This window comes from Seriola aureovittata, chromosome 8 (assembly GCF_021018895.1).
Source record: "Seriola aureovittata isolate HTS-2021-v1 ecotype China chromosome 8, ASM2101889v1, whole genome shotgun sequence".
NCBI classification, from domain to species: domain Eukaryota; kingdom Metazoa; phylum Chordata; class Actinopteri; order Carangiformes; family Carangidae; genus Seriola; species Seriola aureovittata.
Genome location: NC_079371.1, coordinates 16476326 through 16495147, shown reverse-complemented (window position 1 = coordinate 16495147; position 18822 = coordinate 16476326). Strand labels below are relative to the sequence as shown.

The window sequence follows — 18822 nt, the reverse complement described above, 5'->3', positions numbered from 1 at the left end:
TGGCTGTATGCGTCTATGTGGCACACTAAGACATTAGTTTTCATTAAGGTAGGATATATTTCCTGTATTATATAGATATACTCCATGTGTCTGTTGTTTATCCTTGTAGTAATCAGCACCATACATACTGTAATCATTTTGAGATATTCCATTAAATATTACACTCAAAAGATGAGTAAAATATCCAGTAAAAGTCTAGGCCAGTTAAAGGAAAATGACATTTCTCTAGAGGAATTGTAGCAGTGCATGAGTATTATAAGGCCACTGTGATTAAGGGGGCTACTATGAATAATAATGGGCTATTTCTTAGAAGAATATTGGAGTGATTTTTTAAATAAGGAAACTGATTTAATTTATAAAACCACTGATGCAAAACTAGTTATACATGTAAAAGAAAAATCTAATTTTACATGAGCTCACGTTGTGTAATCTGCATGATGTGGTGACTAATCAAAATCATCACGACTACCCCTGAGCTCCTGTAACTAAGAAACAGGAATCAGAAAACTTTCAGGGATAATCCCAACATCACAGCACAATTAAATTCCGACTAGAATAATAACACACACCACAACACGGCCACTATAATGTCAGTACTGAGGAGCACGGATGCAGTTAAGCCCCTGCAGAAATATGATCGCTCACTGATTTCTTTGAGGAGTTGTGTAGTATGCATGTATGCGCATATCAGAGACAAAAATGTGCTGTGCTGGCGCCTCCTGTCGACAGTTATGGGCCACTGCCGGTGCAAAGAGCTGCAGAAAGAGAGGGGCATTCTCAGATTTCCAGATCTCTCCCAGCCGAGTCCGCTGTGCCGCTTCCACATCACGGCCGACGGCAAACCGAAACGACGACGACGACGACATGCGCCCAGAGTGCTTGAATCCCGCGTCCAACCCAACCGGTCTGTGTTGTCCCAAACCCGCCTAGACTCAGACAAGGTGAGTACATCGAGACAACACAAGTCTCGTCGCGGTGTTTTCGCACGTTTTGGTACACGACCGCGAGCCCCGCCGCTCGGTCTCCCAGGCCAGGCTAGTGAACGTTGTCTGGCGCAGACGGAGAATGAGGCCAGTTTTTCGGCCTGACTCTCCCCTGGCTGGAAACATAAAGCCCAGGCGATATAGTGGAGGCTCGGTGCAGCTTTCAGCTAGTGCATATGGCAGCGTAGAGAGGAGGCTAGCGTCATTGTTGTTGCAGCGGGTCATGTCGAAGTTTGCGCTCAGGATAGAGCTGTGTCCGGTTGCCCTGCTCCGTGGTTTAATATCGGAATTCCTTTATCCAGCCGGATCCCAATGCAGCCCGGTACCAGCGACAATCGACGAACTTGTTTTTGTAACTTTGTAGCAGCTGTGATGTGCAGACTATTATGAAATGCTCGCCTCAAGTTAGCTGTGACAAATCGGTAACAACGTAGCAATTTATCTACAAATGTTACTCTACTGTGTCTCTTGTGATGATGAGGCCAAACGATTTTCTGCGCAAATTATAATTAAAGGTCGATTCGACTGTCTGCCACCTAATCTAACAGCATTGCACGACAGAGGTGTACAAAAGATCGCCACGGGAATGCAACGAATTTACCTTAACATTACTTAATTAGTCCAAATGATTTTCGGGGGGGGGGCTGGGTTAATTATCAGCAGTGACGACTTGCTGTGTTATGACAGATGATTCATTTTGTAGGAATTCTCTGCATGCTGATCATTACAAATATTCCTCAGTAAGATTTCAAAACATTTTTTCCCCCCAACCATAAACTCCGAAACGAAAAAATCATGCAGGCTTTGCAATAACATTGTCCAATTTGTTTTGGATGCCCTGTCTAAAAAGATGCATTCAGTTTTAGTAGTTTTAATATGTTGTTAATGTGTGGCTTAGTGGCTGTTGCACAGAGCACCAGTCATGCACGTCTTTTCTTCAATCAAGTTCTGTATGTTGGCTGCTTTGTGTTTGTGTAAAATCTCTACTAAGATAGCTGCATCTATTAAATGTTATAAACACTTGACTTCGTCTATAGAAAAATAGGGGCAGTCCAGACCTGCCTGAAATCTATTGCCTTGGGGTGTACACGCATGCAAGCGTGCACCTATGTGAGTAAGAGATTACCAAAGAATGACTCACACTCAGAATGTATTTGGCAAAGTCATAAGGACTTTCCCTGCATTTCGCCTCAGCTGCAGAAGACATTCTTGTAGCTGGAAAGTGCTGTTCTGCTTTTATGTATCATGAGATTTATAACACCAGTGCTTCCCATTTCTGCTGTTCCAAAGCCATGTGTTGTTTATTACATGTTCCTCTTTGCATTCACAAAAAAATGTAGGGCTTATTCCATTTAATTAGATAAAAAAATGGAGTGTGGTTGCTGTCATTTGTTTGTCAAATTTGTGGAGAGCTGAACCTTAAGTTGCGTTCTGTTTATCCGTGCCAACTGTTTGTCTGGTTGTTCTAACCCTCCATCTGACTGCTCCCACCGGCTGCCAAACATGCTGTGATCTAGCGCTTTCAGCTGATGAAGGCTGCCACTGCTGCCGCAGCCATTTGATCATATATCAGCATCTCTTCACTTAGATATGCCTGTGAAATGCTGCGACTGAGTTACAATGCCTACATGTAGAAGATAATAAAATACTGTAGGTGCGACCGTATATGACAGATCGTGTCACCAAGCAGTGTTTGGCCATTTATCAGAATGAGACATGATCACAGGCAATTCATCATTTTAAATTTTAGGCTTGAATGGGGGCTAGTAAGGTGAACGTTGTTTGTTGTCAATCATGGATTTGACAGCTTTACTGCTGCTTATCTCTGCATAGAGGAGGACGTAAATTTAATTGTACTGCAGTAACTATACCATCCCATATAATGCAAGACAAGGTAACTGTAGGGAACTGCAGTACCCAAAAACATGCCAGCTCTTGTATTTTTCCATGTCAGTGCCCGTTGTAGCCACACTCTGTGTGTGTGAGGGGGCAGACCTCTCTTTAGAGAGGGGCTGAAGCCAGGCATCTTTCCAAAACTCAAGCCCCCCAACCTTCTCTGCTTGGTATAAGCACTGCTTTGTGACACAGTACTGCTCCCTATGGTTCTTCTCATTCTACTCTACTACTACAACACCACTGGCTCTGCTAGATACTGGAATCTACAACTGGACGTTGCCCAAAATATATTGCCGTTTGACAGACAAACTCGAATGTTTCCTTGTTAAGTCAGGTTTTTATGTTAATATGCCAGAATGCAAGAGGCAGATTGTACCATCATGGCCTGTAAAGTGTTGATTTTGTATTGAGGCGCCTTTTTCTGCCTGGAATGTGGCTGTGGCATTTTTTGGCTTACGCTGTGCTATCGTGAGGGGTATTGGAGAGCAGGAGCAGAGTAAATACATTTCAAACCGCACAGCACAACTGAGTATTAGCAAATGATCCGATAGCATCTGTAATCCTCGGGAAAACCTGGAGAGTTGTTTTTGAATAGTACTAGCCTCCATCAGATAGTTGGCAGGCTCGGGGTTGTCCACATGTGTGACTGGCTGGCTAGGCTAGTGGCCCGGCTGAATGCTGCAGTATGCAGGCAGATCAGATTACTGAACGATTAGCCATGGCCTCCTATCCCCAGCCCAGGGAAATGATTTTCCACTGTCATAATTCCCAAGACTGAATTACGCTGGCCAGTGACTCAGAGATACTCAATGCTACAGGCCGGAGTACTGTACAGAATAACTGTTGCTCTCTGGAGAGGGGAGATATTTTGAGAGTGGTTGTACTACACCGTTGCACTATAGGACAAAGTGGTTTACTAATTTGAATTTCTGGTTGAGCTCTGGTGCTCACTCTCAAGCATCGAAGGTATTGTGACCCAGCATCTACAGTGACTGGGCAAAGGATAGCGCTCATTGTGATGTTTACCTTTGACATAAAGGAGGGAGCAGACAGCCAGAAAACATAACAGTCCCAAAACTCTAAACTGTCCCTCAAGCGTCCTTCTATCGTGAAATGTACGTCAGAAATGTGAGCACATGTTAGATGGGCAATGATGCGGTTTAAATCAAGCAGGCCTCTAGTGGAAATTTGCTGAATGGAAAGAGAGAGAGGGAGAGAGAGAGGGTGGGGAGGGCGGGAGAAGCTAGCCAGTGGAGGTAGGACCATGTTTCCAAGGTGCTTATCCCCCGAGGCAGGAATCCGATACATTCCAGAGGCTCGTGTATCCAGACGAATAATGGTGGCTAGGGTGTAACGTTTCATCAGGTGACACATGATTGGAGAGTAAGTGCTGGGAAAGTAAGAGCGATGTCATAGGCTCAGAGGTAGCCAGCTCTGGTTGCCTGAGGGATCGGGGAAGTATGCCAGAAGAGAAGGACAGGTTATGTGGGATATGGATTTATCCCCAGCAGAAGACAGCCTGGTTTTTACAGCTCTTCTACTTACACACACACACACACACACACACACACACACACACACACACACACACACACACACACCACCGTTTAGATACAGGACATTTACATCATTTTAGGTATTTAGGTGACGACTCTGATCCTGAACAAGTAACAATGAACGGCGCCGTAGGAAAACCCTCAGCTGTCTTTGGTACATTATTCTCTATTGTACTCTGATTAGGCCCACAGTGGAAGTTATACTGAATAAGGATTGGTACATAAATGACTACTGATGAATAACCAAAAAGTCATTAGATCAGGCTGAGCTACTCTCTAGACAAGTTATGACATGAAGCTGTTTTCTATATACATGAGTTTGAGAACGGTGAGACACTGCCCTTCATATTTTCATTTTCCAAGTTCTGCCGGGTCTAGATCAACACCTGTGATGATACAGTATTAGCAACCCAATCTGTGGGTTTAATTTTCTTCTCGGAGCAGAGTTTTCAGCCTCAGAGAAATTTGTGCTCCCTAGCTCCTAAGCTAAAAGCTATTTATACCGCTGACACAGAAAAATACTCTGGTTTATTTAGTGGTCAAAAAACAAGCTGTCGGGTCTTAATGGACTTCACCTCAGCCATTCCCGCGGACCCTCGGGGTACAGCACGTTCATACACTCGGCGAGGGAGCTCTCGGCACTGGTCTGTTAATGAAGCCATTTTCAGAGATGGAGAGATGCAGTAATGGGAACGCACCACTTCACTGCAGGATATTCTAACCCCGTCCTCATCATAAGTGCTATCAGTCATCGGATATGATTTAGATTTTTTTTTTTCCTCCATTGTCCATTTAGTCACTCAGAAGCCTCTTTTTCAGACTCGGAGCTAGAGACATATGTGTGTTTGCTGCCTTTGTGCAGCTTTGAGACATACATAGTATTATTTATACTGAGGGACTATGGCCATTTTCTATTGAGGTCAAAGTTTTGCACTATTACTGGAAAACAGGAAATCTGTGATGAAAGCAGTTCTGCCAGCGCATGTGGAAATGTTACTGTCAGTCTGTTGAAATGTTAGACATTAGCCTGACATCACTGGACATAAGGCTTGGTGCTAAAAGCTTTCTGATAAGAGCATGGAGGGCAGACAGGTGGTGGTGGGTGGGGGGTGGGGGTGGGGGGGTGTCTGTAAGTTTACCTACTTGTCTGGATGTCTTAGCTTGGTCTGGCTGAAGAACTGTGTACACCCACACTCATGCATGCCTCAAGTTGTATACAGTGTTGTTGTATATAGTATACAGCAGACTTAAATGGGAAGTGTGACCTTGTTTCTTAATCACAGAGAAACATGTTGTACTGAAGTACAAATTTGCACATCTGACTTTTGAGTATCAACGGAATTAGAAGCTTACTTTGTATAATAAACAGTGTTTTAAATTATCAGTATCATATCAGCACTGATTGAAATATATACTCAGTTAAGTTCATTAGATACACCTGAATGTTATAATGTTTTTGTTTAAAGTTTTAGAGAGGTGGTGATTCAGCTTTGTAGTGTTGAATACTGAAATGTGTTTCTTATATTTGTAGTAGACTACATATTAAAACATGACTTTATGTAATGTAATACAAAACAAAAGCACCACAATAGCCCCTAAAAATGACTTTAAAGTCATATTTGCATTAGTTTTAGTTAAATGTACCTGTTAACTGACAACTAAGTATGTGGCTGTTGTCCTTATCTTAGTAACAGTTGTCTTTGCTTGCACTGTTTGACTGTTCTTCCCGATGCTTAAACAAGATCATAGCTGTGACCTGATGCTGTCAAGAAACCCGTGTTCGGTGTTTACCAGCTAGAGATTGTGTTTACAGTGCATGTCATGATCAGCAGAGATATTGTGAGGAAAGTGAGGAGCCAACACGTACGCAAGGTCACACAAAGGTTTCGGTTTTTTCACTGTTTTAGCCACCGACGATGGAGACTGTTGTTATCTAGGACAACAGTGCACCATAAAAAGACGGGCACATTCTCTCTGTTCACTGTCCTGATGCTTGAGAGCAGAGTAGGCCGGAAAATTATGGCATCCCACCAAGACAACAGGTCGGCGTCAACTTCAGCAGGGCATCTGGTGCCCCTGTTCTCTTTTCCCCCTCTCCCCTGCCTCTTAGCCCCAGAGTAGACCACGCCACCACACTACATCAAGTCATCTGGTGTCCAGTCGGCTCCCATCTGTGAGTGCATTTGGCTTCACTGCAAACAAAGCATTGTGGCATGCGAACGTCCTCCACTACATCTAAACAGCTCAGCCCCGCTATCAAGCTTAATCTTTGGGTGGAAACTATGAGTGCATTGCCAGGGTTGTGGGTCATCTCCATTTCATTTCATTAAATTGAATCGAGGCATTTAGAATCCACCGTGACAAACTGACCACAGCTGATGGCATACCTCTTCTCCATTTTGAGTCGTTGAGGTGGAAAGAATTGTAATGGTGCCGACCCAAGGTTTAGCTGCTGGCAGCTCCAAGTGTATCCCTCCACTGATCCGAGGCGGTGCCGTGTCTGCCCAGCCTGCTGTCTCTCATCCATCCTGGGTGGTAGGGAAGTGAGTGTGTTGGTGTTTGTGTGTGTGTCTGTGTGTGTGTGTATGTGTTTGTGTTTGTGTGTGTGTGCGTGCGTCTGCGTCTGTCCCTGTCTGCGCAGGACAGGTGTTGGCAACCTGGAGGTCAGTCCACACTCAGCTGGGGCACCTAGACAGGAGGGTGGCTGGAGACTGCAAATGACAGCAGGATGAATGAGCTTTGTTTTGCCAGGTTTTGACCAGTTTTATTCAGAGGGCGGGTGCAGCTTTGAACGGGGTCAGTTGTGACGGTCAGGTGGTGTAACGGCTGGCTGCTCTCAGTGGGACGTGCTACGGCCGCAAGCATTTGGTCCATACAGAGAAGCTTGGAGCTTGTTTGGGTAAAGAAGCTAAACTAAAGGAACCATAGTGGGGTGTGCAAGCCTGCAAATACAAACAACACCCCACCCCCTCTGTGAAGTGTTAAGTGGCCGGATATGTTTGGTGAATGGGACACAGGTGTCTGGGCCACGCTGTGTGCGCCTGGCCAGAGGTCTATGTTTGTTTTCTCTCCATAATGGCCCCCAACTCTCTGCCGTAGCTCGACCAGAGCTCATTGGTTCTCAATGGGCCGGGATGGAAACCCCCCCCCCCCCTTACTTTCTTTTTTTCTCTCTCTTCCACTGTGGGACTGAGCAAAGGATGAATTTGAGTCAAGAATCTGTTAATGAAATTCAAGACATCCCTCAACACAATGTTGAGGCTACACATTGAGCAGTCTTGATGCTTTTTAGATTCCTCTTTCTTCCTTTATTCTTTCCTTTATCCATCTGTTGCCTCTGATCTACCCCAGCAAAGCAGGCGTTTGAAGTCCTCAAGGCTCTGGGTTTATTGTGGAGTCCTCAAAGTGCTTGTGTGACAGGTAGAGAAGAGCTGGAGGGGAGTAATGTGACTCCCACATAGTCCACAGCCTCCCCAGTGTCCGTCCTCTACACCCTCATCTCCCGCTTGCCTCCTCCTCACAGGCTTCATCTCTTTGCTGATGTCACTCCGCTGAGCCCCCCTTTGTTGAGTAACAGCCCAAAGGTGCGCTTTGGGCTCTGAGGAAGACTCGCACACCGCTAGCACAACCCCATACTGTGTCTCCCCAGGGAGTGCAGCAGGGTGAGGTAATGGGTTGTTAACCCCTCAGCTACCTCCGTGTTTGGACGTTGTACTGGCAGCAGTGGCTGCTATCAGCACCCTGATCTGATTGTTTGAGTAACCCCGTGGCCTCTCCAGATGGCCCGGCCCCTGAGCTGGTTTATGATAACCATACAGTTAATATCTGGCCCACATAACACTCTCCCAGCTTCCTGCCTCCCCTCTCCCCGCTCTGCTCCCCTCAAACTCTGCTCTCATTTCTCTCCACCACCCTCTGTGCTATTGTCTCCGACGCCTTCTCCTGAGTGTCCTGTTTTTATTTCTTTATTTCACTCATCTTTTCAAATTCCAGAATCCATTTCTTTTGCCCCCAAGGCACAGAGGGTGATGGCTAGAGACGGTGGAGCAAATTAAATTTGGTCTCCCTCCTTTGCTCCCCTTGGACATGGGCACGACGGAACAGCAGAAGGACAACGGGAGCATAGAAAGCTGGAGGAAAAAGCCCATTTCCCATGCATTACTGTCTCTTTCCTCAGGGTCTATAGCGGAGTAACACCAACACCTCTATCGCTTTTTTTTTTCACTCTTTAATTTTCTTCTTCTTGCTCTCTCCCCCGTCTCGCTCTCGCTGCTGCTATTCATTCTCCCACAGCCTAACCTGAAGGTCTCTCTGCTCTTGCTACCACTGCTAACACAATCTGACCCAGTTTATTAGTTAAGGTCTAGTGAATCATTAATCGAGGTTATCTAACTGTTCCTGTAATGATTCCGCTGTGACTCGTGTGTCAAAGTCGGCTCTGTGTTCGTAACCGATCAAGCTGTACCCTCACGCTTCTTGCGCTACACATTTGTACTCTATCATAACCATCTCGCCAAAAAAAAAAGCATCGTCCCTCAAGCTAGACTATATGTTTAATAGGTGTGCTGTGCACTGTAATATGTCATTGTGTCAGAGCACAATACAAGGACTAAGTGCACTGCATGCAAATTAATCTTGTGGGATGGCAGCAGCTGAATAGAGTGTGGTTTTGGGGAAAGGAGGGGAGCAAAGGGAGGGACAGAAGGAGGGCTAATAGTGGCGACAGAAAAGAGAGTCAGAGAAAAGAGCATGTGAGGAGGAGGTGGAGGGATGTGGGATGTAGTCATCGCCAGGCCCATTCATCATGCAATGCCTGCTGGGATGCGCTGGGGTCAGTCCTGCACAACACAATTACAGCCTGTTCTGGAGTGTTGTGCTGGGCTCCACTGTGTTCCGTCTATGTTCTGTTGTCTTTTGTTAGATTTCCTCTGTTCTAGCTCTCTTGTTTGCCACTTTGCGTGCTTTCTTCTCTCCTCTGTTCAGTACGCTTCTGTTCAGTGGCAGATTTCTCCTCTTTTTTTTTTTTTTCTCCCCTTGTGTTACATATTTTTGAACTTGCTGTTCAAGATATCAGTAAATGATCAGCTCAAGTTCTTGGAGGAAAACATCTCAATTAGCTGAGCATTTGTTATGTTTTTGTTTGAATCTACGTTTCTTAAATTCTCTACTTTTGCGTTTTGCTATAAATTGCCATATTTTTCACTCATGTGGCTGTTGAAGCAGACTTCTTTCATCCACATCTGAATCGCAGCCTCTAGCTTGATTCATGTGATTGACAGGCCTGGTTAGCATGGGGGTGTGAGATGCTCGTAAGCATGTTGTTTACCCTGCCTGCCTGACAGTCCTCTATGAGCCCACAGATGTTTCCAGAAAGCTGTAAATATCTGCTGTGTGCTCTAATGTCAGTTGACAGCATATCGGATCGTGAGGATATCTCTGTCTTCCTGTCCGCGTCTATTCTTCGTGCAGTGAAAGAGAGTTTTCCCTGCCAGGGAGCCTTTAGGTGGTCTGAAGGTTTAAATGAAAACATCACGCAAGGAACCAGCAACAACAACAACTTTTGAAGGCGGATCCAGATATTTTTGTGAACATCACAGTACAAGGCAGGACTTCATGCCGTCGGTGTGTCTCTCTGACACTTAACCATGTGGTTTCTTAGAGACCCAGTTAGAATTTTATTTTTGACAATATACTTTACAGGTATCATCACAGTGCACATGATTTGGATTTTTAACATCTCGATGAAAACAAGCATTTTTATGTTTATCTAGCGACTGATTAGAATATGTAATACTATGGCTGCAACTAACAATTATTTTCTGATGATTATTTTCTTTAATAATCATTTAAGTGTTTGGTTTACAAAGTAGTCAAAAAGGGATATCATGTTCCAAACCCCAAGAACATGTCTTCACTGATGTCGGGTCAACAGTTCAAAGTCCTGAAAATGATTGAATTTACTATTGTATGTGACAAAGAAAAGCAATTGCTGTTGTCAACTGTTTGCAACGAATTGTTTAAGCCTTATATTTTACACTGTATGTAATATGTCCTTCATGATGGAAAGAAAACAGCATCAGCAAAACGAACAGGTGAGACTGGGTTGCTGTCCAGTGTAGTTTATCGGTTGAGTTGCAGCAGGCTCCACTTCAGTGTTTGAGTTTTAATGATGAGGCTGCGACTCTCTGGTTTACATTTAAATGACAAATTGTGCTTTTTTAATTAATGACATCATTAGTGCAACTGGTCATGTCTTGGAATATTTCATGTTGATTATGGTGGATTTTCATTTCTAAGCCTCATATGTAATTTTGAAGTTGAACCTGCCAAAACAAAAATATTCCATGAAATGACAAATACTCAGTGTTCTTCTGGAAATGTATTCTTGGCATAAACAGGCTGTTTATTAGACAGGATGAGGACCATGGGGAATTCTGGGTTTCTCTTAGTTTGTGTTTCGGAGCAGTTGTATTCTCGGCATCAAATAATTTCCAGTAGTTGCTGAAAGATTTCTTGTAACAGAAGAGAGGACAAGAAGTTCACTTGCTCACTAAGGATGCACTGGGTGGTGGCTTGGCTGACAAGAATTCATAGGAAGCTCCAAAACTGACTAAAAGAATGACAAATCATGGCCAGAAAATGCAACGGCTTAAAGCACAGAGCATCTGGAAACAATTTGAAACAATGGATTGTCTTCAGCAAGCTCCATGTCAAACTGTATGGATGCCTCTGTCTCCTGACTTTCTAGAGTTTCAGCCCCCCTGTCACAACTTGGGGAGAACTTGGCTGTCATAGGAGGATTGACTTGGCATTCTTCGATTTGATATTCACCTCAAAACTCGTCACTGAAGTCAAAAACTTTTGGTGTATTGGCGCAAGTGTTGAGGCGGAATGAGGCGGGTTTTATGAGGATTTCATAGACTGCTACCCCTAAACCTGACAGGGTGAAGTCATATCCCCATTCATGTCAGCTGTGCTTAGCTTTCACCTAATGATGTTGGATTTTTACTGACTGACTTATTTAATCACTCAGGTACAGTATAAAGGTCTAACCCTGATCTGGAACATTCATATACCCCTACAAAGGTTATCAGAACTTGTCCCCAACCTGCAGACACAGCGGCCTCCCTCGTCAAGTTCCCTTTCGTGTGCCCCAATGAAGCCGGGGAAATGGGATGTGACAACATGCCTCACATTTCATTCTTCACCTAATTGTGTTGATGTGGAAGCTGATATTAGTGTTGTGGTGGTTAATCTTCCCAGTGAGAGGAAATGGTGGAGTCATCAAGGGATACAACACAGCTAATTAGACTTGTGTACGCGTCCATGTGTGGGGAGGGTGGGAGAGGTCGGGGTGAAGTGAGATAAAAAAAAGAAAAAAGAAAATGGCTTGTTTCCCCGTTGGAAGTTTTTTGCTTTATTGATTGAATGTGTTCTGAAAATTACTTCAAAAAGCTCTATTGAATATGTGGCATATTCTTTTGAAAGTCTTAATGACAGCATTCACTTTCTGACAAGGGACAACTGGGGAAAAACCTCAACATTCATTACTGCTTGACATTTTACCCGCTCCACAAATCACCATCTTGGTGAGTGTGAAATTAAAGTAATTTGAAGTTGCACACATTGCAAATGGTCTACTGGTATAATAATGCTGTTTTTGACTTCATCCTCCCCCGAGGAAAGCTGTTAGTAGGTTTGACTGATTAGGGCCTGAAGCCACTGGCTCTCAATTAGACTGAAGACAAAGCTTCAGCCCTTGCTGATGGAAAATCACAAGTAATGAATTAGTGATAAAGGTTTTAAAGACAACACCATTAGAGAGGCTGTTGGGAGGAGGTGGGCTGCTTTTTTTTTTCCTTGCAATTTGCAGCGTAGGTAATTTGAAGTCTAAAGGAATACAAGTAAAATGCTTTGGATTTTCTTTTTTTTTCTTTTTTTACTCCCCTGCTCCTTTTCTCTCTCCCCCTGGCTACCAGTGACAGAAATATTAACCTCATCTCCACTACGCTGTCCTCATGTGACCTAGGAGTCATCTGTTGTGAGGAGTGGTCAACTGTTCTGCCGCTCAGGGTCTCGAGCCTCACTGGAGCTCGTAATGCATTATGACTCCATCGCTCAGGGGCGGGAGGATCGAATAATATATTAAGATTATGTTGCGGGCTGTCACACGCCACTTGGGTTGAGAAGTACTATGCCAGCAGAAATTTCTGCAAAGTCATACTCTGGTAGGTCTTATTTTTTTTTTTTTTTTCAAAGGCTGTCCAAGGCCTTGTTTGATTTTGTGTTGGATTCTGACCTATTGCCAAAGATATCCACACCACTCATCCCCTGTATTGACTGCCATTAGCACACACAGTGCCCACATTTGTCTGGCTCATAGTGTCACCGTTGGCCACATTGCCCGCCACCCAGCGCCGCCACACAGCTTGCTGTGTCCATCTCTGTTAGTGGAGGGAGCTCAGTCCTGTCACCTGAGTAATAAACTGTATGATGGACACTGAGGTATGCGGTGCAGATACAGATCCTCTGTTGGTTCAGCTGTTGTGCCCTGTGTAGACAGGGTGGGCACAGCATGGCTCCGTCTCTGTTGTTGGAGTAGTTATAAAACAGGGTGAGACATTTACTGTTTGCAAGAAGTTTTTTTTTTTTTTTATAATGCCTTTTTAAACCTCAATTTAGAGTCATGGTGGTCCTTTAGCAGGGATCATTTTATTTAACTCTGTATTCATTCATTTGCATTTCTTATTGGTAAATAAACATTGTTGTATAGTCCACTCTGTTGCAAAAAACACGAGCTTTCAGTAAACATCTTCAACCTCTTGTTTTTCAAAGTCACTGGTTGGTGGTTATGGTTTCGTTGGACGTGGTGGCTTGTCTGAGGTCAGCCCACTTGTGCTGGTGACGGCACAGTGCCAGTTTTTTTTTTTTTTTTTTTTTTTTTTTTTTTTTCTCTCCACTGCTTCAAGCTCTAGACTGGGTTGTTTTTCCGACGGAAAACTAATTAACAAAATAATTTTTTGCCCACACACATTGGACATAATCAGCCAGTGATGAGTTCCCAGGAGTCAGGGTAATCAAATTCATTCTGTACATGGACAAACTGTATGACAACTCAGTTTATAAAATGAGCTGAACGAATTGCAGGAATGGAACCTACAGATAATTTTAAGAACTTTAAAGGACACTTTCGTTCTGACCCCTGTTCGTTTCTGACCTTATTACAGAAACGGAAGGTTTAAACCTTTGGTAATGAGTATAACAATTGCCTTTAGCCTCTCATGTCAGCAAAGTCGGTACATTGTGTTTCTAGCTCCTTATCTCAGAGGTCACTTAGTTCTATCAAGTGACATGGTACAAGAGGCCTGGAGCTTTAGTTCAAGCAAACATCTCTGTGACCTGGGAGTGATGCTCTCAACAACCTCTGCACTCTCCCTAACCTGCCTCCATTATTTTAGGAAAACACCCTTCCTTTGTTGGGAGAGGAAGAGGTGACGGTGAGCAAAGTGATGGGATGTTACAAGCTCCTGTCAGTGCGACTGTGAGAGATCTGTCTGTGACAGCTGGATAATGAACATCATGCTGTTTCTCTCTCTCAGCCATCACTTCACCTTTCCGCAGCCTCGCCCATTCACTTGATACAACGATGACATCACCCTTGCATAATGGCATCCAGCCTTCCTTTCCCGTTCCTCTTTGCTCTCATCAGCTGCTTGCCCTAATTAGATGAGGGTGATTTCAATAAAGTTACCGTCGTCCTCACTCCATTAGTTATATTAACACTCGGATTCCTGTCCCGGAGTCGTCTATATATCCTCCGCCTTTCACCGGGGGGGCCAATCCTCTTCTTTTCATGGATCTGTGTAACCTAGTTACTGAGGCCCAGCAGGGGAGGCCAATCAATTAATGAACAAAGGAGCCCGCTCACTGAGCGAGCGACGCGAGTCTGGGACTATAAACAGGGCGCTCCCAAAACATGGTCGCTGTCAGTTGAGTGCTCATCTGATGGATGTTGTTTTGCTTTGTTGTTTTGCTCATGTCTGAGTGTGTGTCTGCGAGTGCTATTTTTGAAGAGTGTAAAGCCAGTGGATATTTCTGTGTTACCTGTTTGAGCATTACCAGTCAATTTTCAGGTGTCTCCTATTGATGACGAAGACTGAAACGGGGTGGATTTGAACATTTTTGTCAGGAAAGCACAAAACGCCTTTTAACACTGTTATGTTTAATCATATTTGGGATGTGAGTCAATCGGCTGTGGCATTTTCTGATGCTGCTGTGAAAAGCTGAGAAATAAAACATTTTAGATATTGCTCAAAACCTCTGCTCCCCTTAGACAAAATGTGAAGGTGAGTCAACAAATTAGTTAGTTCTGATCAGTCTCCCCTGGCAACAGGGAGATTTGGATAGACAGCCCTCCTCTTCTGTCCACCTGTTTTCTCTCACTATCTTTCACCACCTTCTCATCCTTCCCTTTTCTCAATACCTCTTTTTTATCCCAGCGAGTCCCTTGTTTTTTTTCCACGCCTCACCTTTTTTTTTTTTTCCTCCCACATCCCTTAGGTCCACCCCTCATTCTCTCCTATCTTTCTTCTCTCCAGCCTCCCGGTCTTTCTGTCATCCCTTTTTCTTAATCCGGCTTTTCGTCCCCAGCGTTCCCCTCCCTGGAGTTTCCAGCTCCGTCTCCCTGTGTGTGAGATCAGGGAGCAGGCTGTTGTAACAAGCTGTTGAATAATGTAAGCACAGGGCTATAGGCCAGAGTTTCAGTTAACCCTCTGATCTCTGATCACACAGTGGGTGAAGCGGACACATCACAAATGACAGCTCGACAGCAGGAGAAAGCAGCCTGAAGGCCTTTTTGCTTCCGTCTTTCTTCCAAGCCTTACCTAAAGGCTAAAGTTCCCCCATCCGGTTTCATTGTCATGGCGTTTGTTAGCAGGAACACAGTGAGCGTCCCCAGCCTTTGTTATTCTAACATTGATGTATAATTAAAGGGTTAGAAAAGGCGATGCTGAATAATTGATACTGGAGCAAAGATGTCATGGCATCCTGAACTTTATCGTACTCAGTATTTTCACTGGCAGTGCAGATAAAAGATTTACCAGTTTGCTTTCTTTCTGTTCGTCTGGTTCGGTCTGCGCTGATTCATTGTGGCACCATGCTCTCCTCTGACTGCGGAGCTATTATCATGATTTCATTCAGGTTTACTTCACCTTTGTGTATACTGCTAAGCGTCAAAACACAAGGCCAAGGGCTGTAGAATAGTTATTTTAAATCCTCAGTGGCAGTCAAGTTGTACGTGTGTTACCAATTTGTATCAATTAACTGACTGAGTCACGGATTTCCAGTCTCAAAAAAAGCATAGCTGGCACAGAGGTCTCATTAACCCTTTGTGATCAATACAGACTTCCCTCTCCTTGAGTGCTTCTAGTTAGCTCTAGAGCCTCATATCCTGAGGCTAGGTGGTATTGATCTGCTGGACTGATTGGAAGTTTCCCTTCAGGAGGTGAAGGATTGTATTGGGACTGGGGATGTTTTGGCAAGAGTGGAGAAGGAGCAGGTCTCCTTGGCTGGATCAGCTTACTACTTCCTACCCCCCATTCCCCTCACCACACCTGTTACATCCAGCAGGAGGGAAAAACACACCACCAATCTGCATGTGGAAGTGTGTGCGCAAATTGATTGTGTGTGTGTGTGCGTGCGTGTGTGTGTGTGTGTGTGTGTGTGTGCGTGCGTGTGTGTGTGTGTGCGTGCGTGTGAGAGAGTGGAAACGGCTGTTTGTGTGCTCAGGAGAGCAAATGGCTGAGAGGCGTATCAAATGAGAAATGTGTTACATAGGGTTTATGGTGACGGCGTGTGCCTGAACTGCATTGACTTTGGCAGCTGCCGGCCTGCTATGGATGGGTGGCAGGAAACAGATTTAAAATTTTACATGGCTAACACACCACGTGACAATCTGCTTTGTTGATTGGGTGTTTGGACCCATATCCCACTGCAGAGCCACATGCACACACATGAACACACATACATACATACATATACACACCATTAAAAAGGCAGGGTGTGCGTGTGTGTCAGTCAGTGTGTCAGATGCTCTGACAATTTTTCCTTGAGCTGACAGGGAAAAGAATAGCTCTCTTCCACATAAATACCCTCTCTCTCTCTCTCTCTCTCTCTGTCTGTCTCCCCCCCCCCCCTCCCTCCTGCAGTCTGATCTCAAACAAAAAAAAAAGAAGAAATAACAAAGTGTTGTGTTCCTGGACATACACTATAGATGCAGCCCTGTGGAGGCTTGACCCTGTGCACAGGCTTCAGCTACCCCCCTACTGTAAACTGGTATGTGTGTGTGTGTGTGTGTGTGTGTGTGGTCACGGTAGGATACACAGCTGCTGTAGATGTGGCAGTGAAGAGGGGAAATGGGAAGAGCCAGCAAAGTCGACAGAGCCCAGATAGACCTGTCAGCTCCGTGACACCCACACATGCCTCACCCTCTGGTCCAGGATGAGAACAGAGGAGGAGAAAGCAGCTTGGCTGGGTGCAGGTAGAGCGCTTCGGCGAGGGGCTGAAAAAGACAGTCTCGAGTAGTGGCAGCGTTAAGACTAAAGCTGTGAAAAGGATAACAGTGAGCTGTGGCAGAGCCGTGTTTATTTTGGGGAACATGAGGAGACTTAAGGGAGAGGAGACGGGAGACCTGGAAGACACAATGCCTAAAAAAGTGTTCATCCTCCTTTGCCTTTTTCTATGATTTTGTTTTACTACTTTGAATCACAACGGGTATAATTAAGCTTTTTTTTTTAATGCTAATCAACAGATGAAGTAAAAGTAGTCAAAGTAAAATCTACAGTCTGCAAACTTAATACAAATGTGTAACAAAAAATAGTGATTGAAGTATTTATCCACTTGAAGTTAATATTTTGTAGTGGCTTTAGTCTGGCAGCCATTACGAGCATATGCCTTTGGGGACAGGTCTCTATCGGTGCATGTAGACCTATTATAAAACTGCATGGGCTCTGTCAAGTTCCATAAGCTGCAAGTTTAAAGGCCTGCAGCTAATTAATTGTTGTGTTAAACCATCCCTGTGTAGCTTTTGGCCTATATTTGGGCTTGATGTCTTATTAAAACATCAATGTCCTCCCAAGTCACAGTCCTCTGTCAACCTGCAGCAGGTTTTCAAGGGTTTCAAAGGTTTTTGCTGCGTTTATTTTACCCTCTACCTCCACTGTTCCTCTTTAGCCTACACCAAACACAGCATTTAGTATGATGGCCAAAAAGCTATATTTTGGTCTCACCACACTATAAAATCCACTTCAGCTTTGTTTCAGATTCTCCCACACGCCTTCTGGCAAACACTCGCTGAAATGTCATGTCAGTTTTTTTTTTAACAGTGGCTCTCTCTTTGCCAGTCTGCTGTAAAACTGTGATTGGTGAATCACCCAGGCAACAGTTGTTGAACACACTGTCTTCTCATCTCTCATCCATGAGACCCTGTAGAGTCTTCGGAGCTGCTGCAGGCCTCTTGGTGGCCTTCAGTGCAGAGAAGGTCAATTTTGGGGAATGGCCTCATCTTGGCAGAGACTCGGCTGTGATGCACAGATTTAGTCCTTCTTTATGGCGGATCTTACTGTACTACAGGGGATAATTCAGTTTCTTCCTCCTGGTTTGTTCAGACTGTTCCTCTTCTCCATAATGTAGTTTTTGACAGGAAAATGGCAGCTGTTATATCATCCAGATATGAATGGATTTAATGTCAGGTGTGTCGTCGCATCTTAATGACACACACTTGCTGCCCATTCAATTTATTATGCAACCTGTAAAACTGACTGCGCTAGTTTTGTGTCATCCAAACATTTGATCAATCAGTTGTAGATTATTGATCAATTTGTGGATTCTTTTTTTCCTCTTATTTTCAGCTGAACCAACGTAATTACACAGAAAAAGAAAAAGGTCCGAGGGGGGTGAATACTGCCACGTTGGAAAACGGTGGAGTATAGCAGAGTCTTGGCCGCGGTTGTGTTTTAAAAACCACAACTGAAGCAGAAAGTATGAGAGAGAAGAGAAAAGCTGGAGCACAGCCTCAGTTTCAAAAAACACAGAGGATTTGTAATAGGATTCATGACTGGGGCTACAATTGGGAGTGTAATTATTGTTATTGCTATAAGACAATCATGAGGCTGGGTATTTCTCTGCAGTTGGAGTTTTCACACATTTACTGCCTGCAATTACCACGATGGGGGCGTGTGTCAAGTGTGTACTGTTTGTTTATGTAAAACATAGTGTATACAGCCCTCTAGACAAATTTCCACTTCTATCCATTTATCTGTTGTTCTTGATTGTGCTTTGAAAGCAAGCTGATGATTATGAGCGTGTTTTCATGCAGGAGGAAAAATCCT

General features: G+C 44.3%; 1 protein-coding gene across 1 annotated transcript in view; it reads left to right on the top strand.

Moving 5' to 3' along the window:
* The first annotated feature begins 723 nt into the window (after window positions 1–723).
* ndst1a (N-deacetylase/N-sulfotransferase (heparan glucosaminyl) 1a) overlaps window positions 724–18822 on the top strand; it is a 39288-nt gene continuing 21189 nt past the window's right edge. Inside the window, exon 1 of the mRNA XM_056383044.1 lies at window positions 724–941. The gene's annotated coding sequence lies outside the window, so the exon portion shown is untranslated. The remainder of the gene's footprint in view (window positions 942–18822) is intronic.